General features: G+C 33.7%; 1 protein-coding gene and 1 long non-coding RNA gene across 3 annotated transcripts in view; one reads left to right on the top strand and one right to left on the bottom strand.

Moving 5' to 3' along the window:
* The window catches only part of si:dkey-247m21.3, a 101,610-nt gene that overhangs the window by 18,043 nt on the left and 70,880 nt on the right, over window positions 1–12,687 (bottom strand). The window lies entirely within an intron of this gene.
* On the top strand, window positions 890–4,553 carry LOC137487989 (uncharacterized). The gene is made up of 5 exons (XR_015520922.1): window positions 890–952; window positions 1,533–1,721; window positions 2,058–2,216; window positions 2,741–2,836; window positions 3,573–4,553. It is a non-coding gene; the product is annotated as an uncharacterized LOC137487989 (long non-coding RNA).

Genomic DNA, 12,687 nt, shown 5'->3' with positions numbered 1-12,687 from the left:
TATATATATATATATATATATATATATATATATATATATATATATATAGTTTAGTAATTTATGACATGTTATATACGGTATGAGAATGTAGAATCTGCAGCCACTTCATCTGACAAAACTTCAATTACTGTCTGGTTTGGATCAGCCACCGAATCAGACATAAGACTGCAGCGGACTGTCAGGACAGCGGAGAGGATTAATTCTGTGCACCTGCCCAACATCCAGATCTCTACACATCTTTATCGATCTTTATTATTAGATTGGTTGCTACCTGTTTTTATAGTCATAAATATACACAACCCTTACTGTTTATGATTTGTAACCAAAATGTTGTATTATTTACTTTATCCACTTATGTCATTCTTTTTTCCTGTGTTCATTTGTATGTGTATACTGTATGTATATGTGCTCCTGAAAAAAAAAACACAAAACATTTCTTGTGTTTGCAGACACTTGTCAAATAAATCTCATTCTGATTTCTCTGGACACATTTTTTAAAGAAATCTCAGCAGCTGAATAACAAACATTATTATAATACATTATTATGCCATCAAACATAACATTACAGAAGATGTCTGGCCTTTCATAATACTAAATATCTGCTACAGATCATTGACTGCAAAACATTTATTGTGATTTTAGTGAAATGACATTATACATTTTAAAATAAGCAGTTTCAAGAATGAATAAATGATAGCACTTTAAAAAATGAGACTAGTTAAAAAAAAAACGTGTTAACACGTAAATTGCGTGTTAACACGTAAATGACGTGTTAACACGTACCAACGTGTTAACGCGTAAATTACGTGTTAACGCGTAAATTACGTGTTAACACGCAATTACGCGTTAACACGTTTGTTGCAGACGTTTTGGCCCTAACGGCCGAGATGTATCGTTTTTTTGATACATGCTTCGAAGCCTCGGCGCACAACGTCACATCACTAAATCATAGGTATGTATGTCTTTTTTGTTGTCATCTAACGTTATATTATTTGATATGTTGGCTTTGATGTGCGCGTATATCCTAATACGGAACTATTTGTTATAATTTAGCCGTGAGTTACTTGTTTCGTGCACTTGGTTTTGGCTATTTACATCAATAAAAGTTTTGAGTGAATGTATTTGAAACAAATAGCGATTTCAATCGAGTCATTTGCTTTAATAACTCACGATTAATACAATGAGTATCATATAACATACCAGATCAGGTATCCAAGTCAAATTTCCTTGCTAAAACGAATATAACATTATGTCCTGTTTATCTAAATTGCTGTCAGCATTGCGCACATCATAACCTTTTTTCCCTCTGAACCAGAGCCAGTGGAACAAACGGTGACGTGTTTAACTGTGTAATTTGTGTGAAAATCGTGTGATTTTTCATGTAATTCATTGCTTGATTTGCTTGTATATTAGTTAGCTCGACTAAATGTCTATCATATTCAGACCAACTTGCTTTAACAGTCAGCTAGCTTTTATTTACATAAAAAATATAAAGGGCTAAATATATATTTTTCTTTCTTTTTGCTCAAAAGGACTGAAATATTGACAATGACATAATTCAATGCAAGATTTCCTTGAGGAGGTGAGACTTGCTATCATCAGTGAAATTTGACGGTCATTCACCAGCAGATGCAAGAAACCTTTTCTCTTTGCCCAAAAGAAGTTGTTGAGATTTAGCCAGGAAGAAATTAGAGAGCGATAACCTGGACTTTAAGGAAGAGGTAAGTCACTATATTGCAATTGCTTTGGTTTCATTCAAGGTAGTAATGATAATGCTAAAAATAACAAACAACATTATTATTATAGGTAATTCAAAATACATCTGTATTCAGCATTTGAACATTTAAATATTTACATTTACAAATATATATATATATATATATATATATATATATATATATATATATATATATATATATATATATATATATGTATATATATATATATGTATATATATATATATATATATATATATATATATATATATATATATATATATATATATATATATTATGTGTAAATATTAATATGTATGTTTTTTTTTTTGTATATTGTAGATCTGCAAAGAGTTTTCTCAGATCTGTAATGTAGATCTCCTGAGACAGTTAATCGAGTGACTTGATAAATATACAGCACCTCTCCTGAAACTCTACAGAAAAAGAAAGGATTCAATGGGTCCAGAGATGGATACAACTTTAAACAAGATGGATGAGCAGGTACTCATTAAGATTTTTTTTTTCTTATACACCCGTCTGATGTTTTTAACATGTGCAACATATTTTGTCCTGTCAAACACAAAAGCATGAATTTCATGCTCAGGTAATACAGTCTAATAAAACGTAATTGCAACAATTTAATTGTCCAGCCCTTTTGCATTAATTTTAATTGTGTCAAGTTGTGTTTTGATTGTGAGATGGAAGTAAGATAAATAACAGATGTTTCACTTGTTTTGAGTGACCATTTCAAATGAATACATTTAAAGAGGAAAATAGAAAATAATAGCTGTAGTTTTTAACTCAAAGTAATTGTCACATGAAACTAAACATTTTTCTAAATTTGCCAACACAACCATTATCAAATTCCATTGTATGGAAACCACAAAATTCTTTTTTTAAAATAAAGCCATGTGTTTTTTCAGCAGCATGAATAAAATACTATGCTCATTTAAATGTACTAAGTACATTTTTACTTACAAAACAATAAGATTGTAAAACACCCTTTGTAAATGACTTTCCTTTAGGTCACTGATATTGTCACCGATCGAGAAAGAGCAGCTCTTGAGGGATTGCCAATTTTTCTTCGTAAAAATTCTGCTTGCTTTCTCAAGATATGTCTGGTAAGTTACCCATTTTCATACCCTATTCTACATTTATTAGTCTGCTTGGTAACACTTATAATAGCTGCATGCTATAAATAATTTATTTAGTATTAGCGAATAGTTAATTTATTTTCTGTTAAGCATAACTCTACATGAAGTGCTCAATGATTGTATTTTTTTTAACTTTAATGATTCATTTGTATTACTAATTTAAGTATTGCATTATTTACAAACCAGTTATTTAAGAATACTTGGTGTTTTTAAGATCATTCAGAATGCTTAAGTACACGATTAATAAACTATTCAAATTAACATTTAAATATCCTAATATTAAGGTATGTAATAATAGTTACTTTGTATGTTAGTATATGCTTTATGAGCTTAACTTCATCCAGTTGTGACCTAATCTAAAGTGAGGACTGTTTATGCTTTATAAATCCCTTATGAATGACAATTAAAGGCTCAGTTATATTCTAAACAGGACAATAAACAACTTTCACAATTGAAACTGTATCAAATAAAAGTAAATCTTTGCAATTTTATGTAAAATAAAAGTTTAAAAAATTGCTAAATATTAAAAAGTTGTCAATATATTGTTCAATTATTATATATTATAGACTGTTCAAAGTGTTACTGTTTGTATGTACGAAAGTATTACATGTTTTTATTTTCTTTGCATAATAGTGATAACATTAATAAGTAGTAATTAATATTACACATCAATTAATTTTCCCATTACTTAATCTCCTATAAGGACACGGACCCTGAAGACCACAGCACCAGAGATTAAAGGATTGGAATCTTCACTGTGGTGGAAGATGATAATGGCACTTCTGCATCCCTGCAATATGTGATGAACCTCGCTAAAATCTTGGAGGAGGCCATAGTACTTCAGGATATCACACATCTACCTGCAGCCTTCGCTTACTTGTTCAGCCTCTTGTATAGACTGAATATGGAACACCCAAAAGAACTCAAATATACTTTTTAAGTGATTCAGCATGTTTTATGGAGGTTGGTGGCACATGATCTGCGAGAGTTCAGTTCATTCATTCATTCATTTTCTTTTCGGCTTAGTCCCTTTATTAATCTGGGGTCGCCACAGCGCAATGAACTTGTTTTACGCAGCGGATGCCCTTCCGGCTGCAACCCATCTCTGGAAAACATCCATACACACTCATTTACACATACACTATGGACAATTTTAGCCTACCCAATTCACCTGTGCCACACGTCTTTGGACTGTGGGGGAAACCAGAGAACCCAAAGGAAACCCACGTGAACGCAGGGAGAACATTCAAACTCCACACAGTAACGGCAACTGACCCAGCTGAGACTCGAACCAGCGACCTTGGTGGGAGGTGAAAGCACTTCCTACTGTGCCACTGTTTGAATGTTTTGAGGTCTGTTTTTGGACTTGATGTACTTTGTTGACAAAAGTGCAGTACACTTTAAAGACTGTTTGAATGGAGTGGCTTTTAGGGTTTACTCTGATTAGATGATTGTATATTCACCTGGTTTGAGTGTTTGGACACACTAATAGCTTGGTTTTAGTAAGGTTGCCAGTTATTTTATGTTGAGGCAGTGTACAATCTTTTCAAATCTGGAAACATTCAGTACTAGTTGTGTACAAACTAGCCCAATGCTGAACACGGCTAATGTCAAATGCTGATTTTGTATGCAAATGTTTTGGATTGTGATTGAACACAGTTAAAAATAAAAAAAGTGAATTGACTATTCTTGTGTATTTAATTTGAATCCTAAAAATTAATAGTAAATGCATAATGAATCAGTTTGTTTTATTTTGTTCAGTAAACTAAAAAAATCTTGTTTGGTAAACATGATAATTTTTGTTCAGTAAACAAAGGATCTTGTTGAATAAACGTGAACATTTTTGTTCAGCAAACAAAAGATCTTGTTGAGTAAACATGATCATTTTTGTTCAGTAAACAAAGGATCTTGTTGAATAAACGTGAACATTTTTGTTCAGCAAACAAAAATATCCTGTTGGTTGAACATGATATTTTTTGTTCAGCAAACAAAAATATCTTGTTGGGTGAACATGATACTTTTTGTTCAGAGAACTAAAGAATTCAACAAAATATTTTGAGTTCACTGGTCTTTAAACCCTGTTTGTTGAGTTAACTCAAAAAGCTATGTGTGATAGGTTGCCTAATTATTTTAAGTTTACTCAACTTTTTTTTTTACAGTGCACTATTATGCCTTTCTTTTCTTTTTCATTCGTTTATAACCTGTTTTGACACATTTTAATCTGTTTTAATTGTTTTTTTTTTATTCTTTGTTGTCCTTATTTTCTTAATTTCCATTATGTATGAAATGTACAATATAAATAAACTTGCCTTGCCTTCCCTTACTGTACATTAGCATATAGCAGTAAGATAGTACCAGAAGTAGATCTGCCCAGAAAAATACCAGAACCCCACGCCCCAAAAACATCATTATAGGGCATGCATTCGCAAGAACTGCAATAACCTAGCTTTTAACCTGAGCTCTTTATTTTCCATGGATGAAACTTTTTACATTTACACAGATTTCACTCAAGAAAACTCTTCAGAATGGACAACATGAATGTCACATCCCATTTGTCTTGCATGATCGGGGGCTCCACAGGGTTGGTGTTGTTCATTTAACCATGCTACAGCACAACAGCAGCTGTTTGGTGGAGCGAAACAGTTGAAAGAATGTGTTGGGCTGAAGTATTGCTGATGGAGTGATGGTCTCATGTGAGTTTCACTCCAGCAAGTTTTGGCTGAGGGTCTGCAGGGTAAGACTGAGGAATTCTCAGCCTGACTGTCACACAAGCCACAAACACACTAAGTTCCTCATCACTTTCTCATCTCGCCCATGGCCTTTCCTTCCTGCTTAAAATCGAACCTCCAAGACTTGACCTCTCGGTTGAACTCAAAATGAAAATTCTGTCATTATCTTCTCACCCTCGTGTTGCTTTTCTAGGGAAAACATTTGGACAAATGAATAATTCCACACAGGTGTCAACAGTTAGTAGTGAACACATCATCAGTCAAGCTCCAATCAAAGTGCAGCAATAAAGACTCCATAAAAGTTATTCCAGAACATATTTCAAGTATTTTGATGCAATATGATAACTATTTGATAGCTAGAGATGTGAAATGCAGGTCAAAATGTACAAATGCATTGGAAAAAATGCCTTTGTCTAGTTTCTAGTCCAAATAGCTAAAAATTATCAAATCAAACAACTCATTTATTCATTTTCCTTGGCTTAGTCCCTTTGGAATGAACCGACAACTATTCCGGCATACGTTTTACACAATGGATGTCCTTCCAGCTGCAACCCAGTACTGGGAACCCCTCCACACACTTATATTTACACAAGCACTCAAACACTATGGTCTATTTAGTTTGTTCAATTCATCTATACTGCATGTCTTTGGACTGTAGGGGAGATCAGAGCACCCAGAAGAAATCCACACAAACAGGGAGACCAGTTGTTCACTTAAACCAGTAATCTTTTTGCTGTGAGGTGACAGTGCTAACCAATGAGCCACCATTCCATCCCTAAATCAAGAATCTGATTTTGCAAACAAGTCCCACAAGGTAACATATTGGGGCCTATACTTTTTAACATTTATGCTAATGGTCTGCTTTTTATCTTGCCTCTTGGCCAGGTTGTCATCAACTGGTTCTCAACTGACAAGAGTTTTTGCCTCTATCTATAATCTTCCAGTGGGGTAGGCAAAATAATGTTTTGTTTGAAAAAATAATTTTAATGATTTGCTTTTCCTTTTCATTCATTCAATCATTTTGTTTTTGGCTTAGTTTCTTTATTAATCTGGGGTAGCCACAATGGAATGAACCACCAACTTATCCAGCATAGTGTATGTTTTATGCAGCGGATGCCCTTCCAGCTGCAACTCATCACTGGGAATCATCCATACACTCATTCACACACATACAATACAGACAATTTAGTTTACCCAATTCACCTATAGTGCATGTCTTTGGACTTGTGGGGGAGAAACCGGAGCACCCGGAGGTAACCCACGCCAACACGGGGAAAACATGCAAACTCCACACAGGAAAGCCAACTGACCAAGCCAAGGCTCGAACCAGCAACCTTCTTGTTGTGAGGTGATTGTGCTACCCACTGCGCCACCGTGATGCCCTGTTTTTCCGTTTCACATAAGGCTATTTTACTTACACCAATTTGTTAACTTACATTATTAAAAAAAAAAAAGTGCCATCATAGATTTAAAAAAAATCACAGAAGGTTTTTACAGAGTTTAAACTCTTTACGTTATTAAAATGGCTCTTTTAATAACTTTTTACTGAACGTTCTTTGTGGAACTCAAAATGTTTTTTGGCATAACCGCAAAAAAAAAAAACCAAACATTTTGAATCTTTATTCATTACAGTCTAAGTATTGTAGTGTTTTTACTTAAGAACCGGATCAATCCGATTCATTGTTGGGTTTCAACAACATGTTTAAATGTTTGGAAGTAAAGTATTTGTTTGTGAAATCAGTTTTTTATAGACCTCTATGATTCTATAATAAAAAACACAACCATGAAAGATGCTAAACTGGTACATCATCCAAAAATATTAAATTATCTTATGATCACATGGTTTGGTGCGAGAGTCGACCACAAAATAAGCAAATCAATTTGAATGGGGAGGGGGGTGGGGATTTTTATTCCTCACAGCTACAACTGTTTCATAAAAGAATCCTGGTTTATTAGAAGCAAATGTGTGCGCTTGTGCTGCCCAGAATGAAATGAGATTAACCTTGAATGTCAGAGTGAAAGCTGATCAAATTATTCTTATCAAATCAACTGTCAAATATAAAAACCTTCTTAGCTTTTACTCCTAAAATACCAATGCAGCAGAAGTGTTATTTGTGTTACTGAAAAAAAAATATGATTGTTGTTTCATCCTTAGGGTGTTTTCACAACTGCTGTTTTCTCCTTTTTGGTTTATTTAGGCTTTTTTTTTTGGTGTATATATATAAACTTTTGGTTTATATATAACTTTATATATAACTTTTGGTTTATATATATATATATATATATATATATATATATATATATATATATATATATATGCCTAAATATATATATGTTCATATAAGTGACATGCAGCTGTTCATTACTAAACGAGCTGCAGAAGCTGTGCAGAGCTTGAGTCACCATAAGCGAGTGGCGCGAGCAGCGGATGCAATGATTAGCCGATTTCACTATTAAATACGCTTTAATTCGTCACAGTTAATTAATCGTAAAGTCTTCTCAACGCCCATTTCTGAACGAAACGAAACTGCTGCAACTAAACAAAGTTATGCCAAGTTGCCAACTGTGCACTAGTTTAAAGTTCCAAGTATGTACACCGAGGCTGATATACACGCACACCTGATTAACTATAGCAGCGACCGTTCCCATATCACAACTTTTTTTGCTTGAAAGTTTGTTATTTCTAATGTAAGAATATATGACAATATGTGCGCACAAGCGGAGCAACACTCATAAACACTTCTACAACTATCACAGCTTTTAAAAAATGGCTAATATTTTAAAATGCAGCTTTCCCACTGACAACAAAAAAATGCTTTACTTACCTTCATGTCTTTCCAAACCCCTGAGACCTTCATTAATCTTTAGAACACAAATTAAGATATTTCAGGTGAAATCTAAGATCTCCCTCATTCTTCATAGACAGCGAGGTTCCCGTCTTGTTCAAAGCCCAAAAAGGATTTTAAAAACATCCTCAAAACAGACCATATGCCTTCAGTTCAGTTGTTTAATTGGAATATTAGTAAGCTATGAGAATACTTTTACACAAAAGTATTCTCATAGCTTGATAATATTCCAGTTAAACAACTGAACTGAAGGCATATGGTCTGTTTTGAGAATGTTTTTTTTCTAATTATTAAAAAAAAAAAAAATCCAAAAATAAATAAATAATTACAAGTACCTAAAACAAAAATAATAATCTAAACCAAAATAATTACTTTAGTATAGGATATTTATGATCCCTGCGCATGACATATACACCTAAAATATCGTCATTTGTGTTCTAAAGATGAACATTTTAGGTGAACTAACCCTTTAGGGAACTCAAAGGATGAACCAAAGTTGTTAATTTGTGGCGATTGAAAACCCAGTTTCTGATATATTGTCTATAAAAGGGTTAGTTCATCTAAAAATGAAAATTATGTTATCAGTTACATACCTTCATGTTGACTCATAAGATATTTGCTCATCTTCAGTACACAAATTATGATATCTTTATCAAATACATGAGCTATCTGACCCCACATACATAAGCCAGCAAAGGTCTTTTTTTAGCCCCAAACCTGTCCAAAAAAAAACAAAAAACGCCCATAATAGTAGATTAATATAATATTTTTATATAATTATTATATTATATATCATTGATTAAATTCATTTAAATCAAAATTAACCTGTTATTTCAACTGTTATCAATTTTAATCTTACAGCAACCAACACCAGCAGTCACCAAACCACAACACGGGTCTCATCGAAATACTAACTTAATGGAGTAGGAGCACACAGTTATGTTTTATTAAATAAGTTGCATATAAAATTTCAAAACCGCCCAAATTTTGTCAACCCGTCAATGTTTTTTTTCAGGGCCTTTGTTGTCTATGAAAGATGAGGGAGCTCTCTGATTTCATGAATAATATCTGAATTTGTGTTTTGAAGATAAACAATGGTCTCACGAGTTAGGAATGACACAACGAGTAATAAATGACAGAATTTTAATTTTTTAGTGAACTATCGCTTTAAGATGTATCACTGACAAGATGTTTGAATAAAAGAAAAAAAGCCTTTAAATAATTTTCATTTAGCACCGACTATTATTAATGTCCCAAAAGAAATGCGAAATCCTTTGGGTCGACAGACATGTCTTGAAACCTTTATCAGTCCGTTCTCATGAACCATTCTATAATAAGACTGAGATTGATAAAATCAGTAATCCGGTTCAGATGAGTTCTCCCCTTTATGAGCTACATTATACTCCTAATGTCCAATAATTCTCCCCATATGCCAAAACAGATTCCTGCAACTGGCCAGGCAGGCTTTAAGCTTTGAAAACTGTACAAATAAAAAGGAAAAGAGAGCAGCATGTCTGTCTCAAAGCTTTCTTCTTTGACTGATCTCTGTCCTCATCTTGTTCCAGTACTTAGCTAGAAGCTACTGTATCGAAAAATCTTTTAACATACACAGAAAAGAACAAAAAAGAAAGATAATGCGGGGGGAAAGAAGATAAAAGAAGAGTGGAAAAAAGGATTCTTGTATTTAGGATATTTCTACTCTTAGATGTAAAGGCCACACTACAAAAACTTTCCTAGAAGCTCAATTGCCCTTTGTTAAAAGTGTGGCACTGAATTAAACACCATATACAAAAGAGTTAATTTCCAAGCAGCTTATACTGATCAGTGAGAATTCAAACGCTCGAAAGATTATAGCAATCATGAATCTAATGCAAAGAGAACTTTGAAAGTAATGCATTAGTTGCAACACCCACCCCCCCATAAAGTAACTAGTTGCGTTACTTAGTTACCTTTTATGGTAAGTACTGTGTTACGTTACTTTTGAGATACTTCTGCGTTACTTTTTCTAACCTGGCTGAGGCTTGATCTCTTTCAGAGCTTACAGGTTTCTTCTTCCTTTTTAAACAGAGGAGCTCTGCAATTAACATCGCACTGTATAACCTACACCAGGGATGGGCAAACTTGATCCTCGAGGGCTGGTGTCCCTGCAGAGTTTTGTTAAAACACTAGTAAAACACACCTGAACAAACTAATCAGTGTCTTCAAGGTCACTTGAACTCAATAGGGAGGTCTGTTTGAATAGGGTTGGAGCTAAACTGTGCAGGACACCGGCCCTCCAGGACCGAGATTGCCCACCCCTGACCTACACCTTCATTTACCTTTAAAAAACATAATAATAATAATTTATTTATAATTGATCAATTTTCTATTCTATCTGGCTCTATCTGCTAAATCTCTGTTTTATCTTTCTATGCTTGACCTTGCTTGTATTATATACAGTACTCTTTATATGCTATTTCGTATTATAATATTAGAGCAGAAAACAGCTAAGAGAGTACTGTATGTAATACAAGGTCAAGTGTAAAAAGATAGAAAAGAAAACAGAATCAGGGTCGTGTGGAGAGAAACAGAGCCATTTTATTCAACTAAATTAGAAAAATTCTGAATTTTTGCCCTGAATATTTTTGCTAATGCGAACACACTTCATTTAGAAATGTGCTAACTTCATGTAATAATAATAGAATATATATTAAATAATAATCGATCATATATGCAGTTCTCAAGTTAACACAAATAAATATTTCATGTCCTGGCAAGCTTATTATGTTGTCGGTGGTGTTTTATTTAATAATGACCCATTGATTGAGAAGAGAATTGCATGGGCAAATGAAATCCAACAAGTATCTGCACAGACTAATTAGTGGCAGAGAAGAGGAACATCCGTTACCATCACTCAACTTTCTGCTCTTAAAGTAATTAAGCCTGAGTGCTGTAATTAGTCTTTCTCAGTCATCTGTAACTCTGCCTGACATATAAATTACACATTTAACACCGCCGCCTTCTGCACTTCTTTGCGAAGACCAAAGATTTGGTGCAAGTCAATGCATAGATTTTTTAGTCTTTTTGATTTTCCATTCATGACCAATTTCCGGTTTGGAGTACAATAATACTGATTCATATCAAAGTGCGACTTGAAACGGAGCACAAGAGTTTACTTTCACAGCAAACCGCACTATGCAAACTGTGAACTTTGCTAAAGATAAAACAGGCAGAGCGGGTGGTCAAAAATAAGACGGGTCCAGAGAATGTGCGCAGAAATATCCAACCAAACAAACCTTCGTTTTGATATCCAAATCAAACATAACCACACTGGAGTAGTACGATCACTTAAAAACATCCCAAACATCTGTAACAAATCAAACCATAAGCCACATTTCTTGAGTAATCCATGCACATTTTCTGTATGTGAAAGCAGTGATACAAAACAAAACATTGTCAGTGAATATTAAATAAAAAAAGAGGCCATACTGATAAAAAGGCCAAATCTCTATTGCACTTTTATATCTAAATAATCACGTCTGACAAATTTGGCACTGCTTTTGCCCTGAATCCATATGCTTAGACATATGTGAACTTTCCGGACGCTCAAACAACCTGCCATTGGTATTACAACAAGACAAAACTATGCTGAAACTATTGTTCATGCTGACTGTAGATATTTCAAACATTTCAAAAGACCATATCCTTTAATCAGAAATGATCTTTCAAAAATAAACATAATGGTAAAAATTACCTAAAGCAAACTCGTAGTAAAACAATTGTGCAATGTCTTGAAAAAGAGTGACAAGACCACAAACAGGGAGCGTAGAAAATCAGCTTGACTCCTTTTTTTTTAATTCATGGGGGAAATGGTTTAAAATAGATATGCACGCAAGACCCTTTGCGTTAGTCTGATGACCAGCTCATAGCCTGACCTGACATTAACCTGAAACACAAAGATCTGGTGCAGCTGAGAGTCAAACTGGTGGAGTTTTGACCAAACATGGAAACATCTTCTTTAGCAGTGGATTATAGCAGATACCTTTCAAATGCTCAGTCCGAAACTCATTTAAACTTCACAAGAAAAACGGCAGAAGTAAGAATGCGGCCTAGGTAGCAGTTAATATCTTATTGGTTTGTCAGTTTGAGTTAATTTAAAAATAAATCTGGTGATATTTAAATGAATAATTTACCCATTATATATATAAAAAAGGCATGTAATAAAGAAACAAAGTGTTCCATAGGTTTAAAAAAAAAAAAAAAA

This window comes from Danio rerio, chromosome 21 (genome assembly GCF_052040795.2).
Source record: "Danio rerio strain M-AB ecotype USA chromosome 21, GRCz13ab, whole genome shotgun sequence".
Taxonomy (NCBI): Eukaryota; Metazoa; Chordata; class Actinopteri; order Cypriniformes; family Danionidae; genus Danio; species Danio rerio.
Note: the sequence above shows the minus strand (reverse complement) of the source record. Positions and strands in the feature narration are given on the sequence as shown.